Genomic DNA, 6,313 nt, shown 5'->3' on the forward strand with positions numbered 1-6,313 from the left:
TTTAGATTGCGCTGTGTTCCACATGAATAAAGACTGAACTGCGTACCACTCAGCTATGAGTCCCTGGTCGTCTCTCTCTCCCGCCTGTGAAGCTAGCCCAACATATCAGAACATTTATTATTTATTTATTGTGAATATTTATTATTCATGACATATTTATTTATTTTTCAGCCAGTAGATCAGATCTAGAAGCATAGACACTGAACAAGGTGTAGCTAGGCATTAGGAAAGGAATGAATGTGAACTTTCCCTGTGTACATGTGGTGTGTCCCCCAATGACCCCTGAAAGTGGGGGGAAGCTTCATTTGCTGCTCAGTGACTGAACACACATCCCCAGGAAGATTTACTGCATGTGTGAGCATGAAGAGCTGGAAGATTGTGGCATTCTTTACTTTACCATCTTTCATCATCAGGAAAGAATGAAAAGAAAACTGAGCTTACGGACAAATCTCTGGATCTGAGCATATTGTCTTTGCCCCATCTGGGGGAACTCTGTGGTTAGTAGCCAGTCAACACAGACCCTTGTACAACTGGACAGTCACAGCTGTCCACAGATGATGAAATTAAGCCTCAGTGTAGCAAGTGTAATGGGCGATCTCAGAACATTGTGGTTATTTGCAATAATAATAATAATAATAATAATAAATTCCTGGTGTATTTAAATTAAGTTGTGGGGGGCAATAAAAATATGGAATGCAGGGGTCAAGTGGTAACGCAGCAGGTTAAGTGCATGTGGTGCAAAGTGCAAGGACCAGCTTAAGGATCCTGGTTCAAGCCCCCGGTTCAAGCCCCCGGCTCAAACCCCCGGCTCCCCACCTGCAGGTGGGTCACTTCACAAGAAGTGAAGCAGGTATGTAGGTGTCTTTCTCTGCCCATCTCTGTCTTCCCCTCCTCTCTTGATTTCTCTCTGTCCTATCCAACAACAATGACAGCAATAACAACAATGATAAACAACAAGAGCAACAAAAATGGGAATAAATGGCCTCTAGGAGCAGTGGATTCATAGTGCAGGCACTGAGCCCCAGTGAATTTACACATCATCCTTGTGCAGGGGCCATGCTAATCTTCTCTGTATTGTTCAAATTTGTGCTGCTGAAGCGAGCACTGAATTCATTTTTTAATAAATCATTGTCCTCAAGTATAGGTTATTTACCAGTAGTGTGTGTGTGTGTGTGTGTGTGTGTGTTATGCTGGATTACCTTGTGATTTTCCTTGGTAAAGGGATTGTGTTTAAATTTGTGAGTAGAATTAGATTTTTTTTTTTTTTTGGTCCCATGTTCCATGTTGACAGACAAGGCAGGTCAAAACTGTGAGGAGACACACCTACCTGTTCATGATGGCCAACCAAGACACTGAAGATGATATGGGGTGAGCTGTTCTCAAAGTGACTTTGATGAGAGCTGTATTTAGAGTGCTTTCCTTTCATCTAGGGGAAATTAGCTAATGCCTAGCAGTGAGACATTTGACATGACTGCTTGTCAAAATGACAAGATTTGGGCAATAGCAGTAAAGGAAGCTTGTTACTGCAGAATTGTGTTGCAAACATGGAGAGAACTTCTTTGACTGACCTGATGGTCTTGCTGACTGCATGGACTGTGTACACCCAGCAGACACTGCTGTCATTTATATCATCTTGGGATCTTGTGTAATCCATGAAGACACACTTATGCTTGATAAGGAGAGACAGAGTAACACAATAACTCTGAAGTCAGACAAATATGTATTACAATCCGGATTTCACCTCTTTTCTTCTGTGTGATTTGGGGAAAGTCCTTAATCTCTCAAACTTTTAAGTTCTCCTGTGTAAGATGTCACAGAAATTATATTCCTTTCAGTTCTTTGTAGATATATACAATGATACAATCCAAGCAAAGTACTCAGGGCATTGTCTGAGTAATAATAAACAGTGACCAAAGCCACTCCAATGAAGAGAGTAGGAGTTTTGCTTCTCATGGTCCTCAGCATGAAGGCCATTGCTGGTGTTAATGAAAAATGTATTCAGATGCTGGGAAGACTTTATTCAAGATGGGAACTGCCACAATGGAGCCTCTCAGTTGGGAAAAGAGGTAAAACTCAACTCTATCAGAATGAGAATAAGTGAGACTGAGGCAAAAAGCAGGGTGAGAGATGAGTCTAGGAAAAACTACCAAGAGAAAAATATCAGGTGAGGTGCAACTTTGCTAGAGTGACTCAGTGAGCTGGTTGCTGAAAGCAAGCCAGGGTGATAAAACAACAGAAGCATGAGAGAAAGCATTTGGATCAGACATCAAATGTGTGTCGGGGAGTGTCATTAAAATGTGTTCCCAGCTGTTGAATTCTGTGTGTCAATATCCTTCAGAATTTTTACTAAACATTGAACTAAGAAGCCCAGAAGGAGGTCTTAGTGTTGCTGAGGACTTATTCTGATGCAGTCTCCGCCCCCAGGTTTTTCTATGCCCCGCTAAATCCTAGAGTGCCCCCTTTCAACTAATCCTGGCCCTACACGTCACCCCTGGTTGTCGCCCAATAAAAAGCCCCCTCACCCCTCCCCTCGCTCTCTCTGGGCTCTCGGCTCTCCCTCTCTGAGGTCTCGCTCCCTGCTCTCCCCCCGTGGTCGGCCATGGTCGGCTGGCTCCACGTGGTCCGAACCAAACCTCCCCCCCATCCTATTATAAAGATTTGTGTACCCCTTTGCTCTGGACGTCCGCTCTCTTCTCCGCGGTGCAGCCCGACACCAGACCGCCACAACAACATCTTAGAGAAAGGATCCTGATGCAAGCCTGGTCAAGGAGAGAGTGTTTGCCACGGAAATGAAGTCATGAGTGCTTTATAAGACACAAGACCCCCAACTGTTTGTTTTATTTTTATTATTTTAAAAAAATTTTCAAGTATTTTATTTGTTTCATTTTTGAGAGAGATGCAGAGAGAGAAAGACACAGAGAGAAAAACCAGAACACTGCTCAGCTTTGGCTTATGGTAGTGTGGGGGATTGAACCTGGGACTTCAGAGCCTCAGGTAAGAGAGTCCCTTTGCATAATCATTATGCTATCTACCCCCGCCCCCAACTATTTGTTTTATGAGTATCAGTCAATCAATAAAATTTCATTGTTTCACTTAACTTTTTAACAATCTTTGTGCCGTGATATCTCTTCTCTCTGACTCCCATTGAAATGAAAGGAATGAAACAAAATTTGACTGGGCAAGCAACTTAAACATGGCATAGGGCATGTTGGAGGCCCTGCATACATAAAATCCCTTATTCCATCCACATTAAAGAAAAAAAAAAAAAGAACAGGCTCCATTCTTCTTCTTTTACACACTCTGAAATCCAGAGTGGTGAAGGGCTTCTCACAGCATTATTCAGGGAGATCAATAAGGCTGACTTTTTTTCCCCCCCCTACAATACTGTTCAGCTCTGCCTTATGGTGTAGCAAGGGATGGAACCTGGGACCTAGAAACCTCAAGCAGGTATTTTTCATAAGCATTATGCTATTTTCCCCACCCAAGGTGGAAGTTTGACTCTGGGGTTTTCTGGCTTTACAAGCCAGCACTGGTGGGCACTATTCCATATATGCTTACTTGCAAGACTTGAACTCACCTCCCATACTTAGCAAATGCACATAGTGAATGAATGATCTGCTGATTATGAGAATAATCAGTGATATTTTTTTTCCCAAAAGGATCAGAGAGGTTTCGAATACAGTAAAAATTCTTCGGTGATAGTAAAGTCATGGACAGAACACCAGTTGACCTCATCACTTGAAGGCCCAGACTGGCAGGGAGCAGAGTACTAAGTTTCTTCAGGGTTATTTTCCTGCCTCGATGCTCTGGACTTCTGATGTGGAGCCCCACTCACCTGCCACAGCTACAACTCCCTTGGAAGGCCAGAGAAGACCTCTTCTGAAATGAGAATGAGGATGTGCTTTCTGGGAGATGTGAGGATGGCTGAGAGCAAGTGCTTCCTGAAAATGCTTGACAGATGTGAGGCGTTGCATGGAGCTCTTCATTAAGAAAACATCTGGTTGTGTTCCCAGCTTTGTGTAGATATTCATCCTTTCACCTACCACTTCTGTCCTCTTTCACTAAATGTCTTGCTCTCTCACAGGGGAATGTGATATGATGCTATGCTTTATGTGCAGCAAGGAACTTTCAAGGTTATGTTTAGAACCTGATACAAGGCTAAGTGAAATAAGCAAGGAAGTGAAGGAGAATTCCACTATGTGTGGAATACAAGTGGCTAAAACAAATAGACCTGCCACAACAGTAATAATGCAACCCAATTGATATTTGAAATCTGAAAACTGAGTTATTGGAGGGAAGGAGGAGAGGAGGCTGGAGGTGTCATTGGTATGATGGTACAAGGACTTTGGTGATGGGTGGGATAAAACTGTACTCCTAAAATTGTATAATATATTGTGAACAAATGGTAAATAAAAATTGAATAAAAATAAAAGTAAAGAAAAATTAAAACAACAGATACAATATACAGTTCCAAATGGGATGTTCTTTAAAAATTCTCTCAGAATGGAGTTAAATATCTTGGGCTGGGATTTATCTTACTCAATTCGGTAACTGTATTTCATATTTTTTATATTTTATTTGTTTATTGTATAGAGACAGAAAGAAATTGAGGGGAGAGGGGAAGTAGAGAGGGAGAGAGACAGAGAGATACCTGCAACACTGCTTCTCTGCTTGTGAAACTTTCCCCTTGCAGGTAGAGATGTATTTTAACATTTATTTATTGTTTCCAGGGTTACCGCTGGGGCTCGGTGCCGGCACTATGAATCCACTGCTCCTGGTGGCCATATTTTCCATTTTATTGGATAAGAAAGAACAAAATTGAGAGGGAGGGGAAGATAGTGAGAGGGAAAGAATGACAGCTGTAGGCTTGCTTCTCCAATTATGGAGGTGGGGAGCCAAGGGTTCTAACCTGGATCCTTATGTGGGTATTTTAATTTTTGAAAGATATATCTATTTTTATGAAAAATAGGGAGAGTCTAGGGCACAGCTCACATCTAGTGTTTTTGGTGCAGGGAATTGTAATTGCAAGTCCTGTGTTCTCCTGCTCTGCCATTTTCCCCTGCCCATTTCAATCTATTTTAAAATTCGGCTTCTGGAGCCAGGTGATGACACACCTAGTTGAGCACACATGCATGTTACCATGAGCCAAGACCTGGGAGCAAGGGTCTGGTCCCTACCTGCAGGGGGAAAGTTTCAGAAGCAGTGAATCAGTTCTGCATGTGTCTCATCCTCTCTTTCTCCTCTTTATCTCCTCCTTCCCTCTCAGTTTTTCTCTCTATATGAAGAAAAATAAAATAAAACAGGAAAAAGATAATGACTATCAAGAGTGGTGGATTCATCATACAGGCACTGAGCCCCAGCGGTAACCCTAGTGACTGAAAAAAAAAAGTAAATAAAAAGATAGATAATTCAGTTTATGTGACTAATAGCTCATTTTCCTGGGCCATATTTGCTGTATTTTAAATCAAGACTCTTCTGTGAATAATTCTAGTTTTTGTTATTAGGTAGGAGAAACAAAATCATGTAGTAGTTTGATGGAAGTCCTGGAAGATGGCTCAGAGAAAGCAGAAATCCTCTCTGGGCATAGTTCTGTGGCTTCTTTGCTTCTCAAGGATTCCTTGAGTACTTGGTATAGAGTCTGACTTACAGTGATGCTCACTAAACATGGGCTGATGAATAAATGGATTTTCTCCACAGCTAAAATGTTCTGGGGTTTGGTCAGTGACAGATGACAGCTTTGTCTCTCCTTTGTTTGAGTAATTAACAGACTTACAAGGAAGACACACAAAAGCCAATCCATAAATGAGTGACGAATTTACAAACATTTATATTTAAGTGTTAGGAAACATGGTGAGATTAGGAAAACAGTTAAGACAGTCATTTGTACAGAGTTCATGGGTGCAGGCCATGGACATTTTACAGATTACAGGCTAACAAGATTAAACGTCACATGAAACATACATGGAGGACAGTATGGAGGAGAGTAACATAGCATTGCTTATATTCAGGGGGCAGTAGCGCCTGTTCAGTTTTGGGTTATGAAATATAGCGCTGTTTGGATCAGACATTTCAAATCACAACATATCTCAGGCAGCATGCAGGAAAAGTCTTTATTGTACACTTGATAGAACAAACCTTGAAACAAGCTTCCCATTTTTGGAGGGGGAGAAGGAAGGTTAGGTCAAGAGCCATAAAACCACTGAAATGATTGTAGGGTTGAAATCAGCCATGGTCACTGTACACACACACACACACACACACACACACACACACACACACACACACAAAGAGATAGAGATAGATAGAGAAAGAG

At 41.8% G+C, this 6,313-nt stretch overlaps 1 non-coding gene across 1 annotated transcript; it reads right to left on the bottom strand.

Annotated features, from left to right (window-relative positions):
• Positions 1-1,005: 1,005 nt before the first annotated feature.
• On the bottom strand, positions 1,006-1,112 carry LOC132537873 (U6 spliceosomal RNA). Its single transcript, XR_009549296.1, has one exon. It is a non-coding gene; the product is annotated as a U6 spliceosomal RNA (small nuclear RNA).
• Positions 1,113-6,313: the final 5,201 nt, after the last annotated feature.

Source organism: Erinaceus europaeus, chromosome 3 (assembly GCF_950295315.1).
Source record: "Erinaceus europaeus chromosome 3, mEriEur2.1, whole genome shotgun sequence".
Taxonomy (NCBI): domain Eukaryota; kingdom Metazoa; phylum Chordata; class Mammalia; order Eulipotyphla; family Erinaceidae; genus Erinaceus; species Erinaceus europaeus.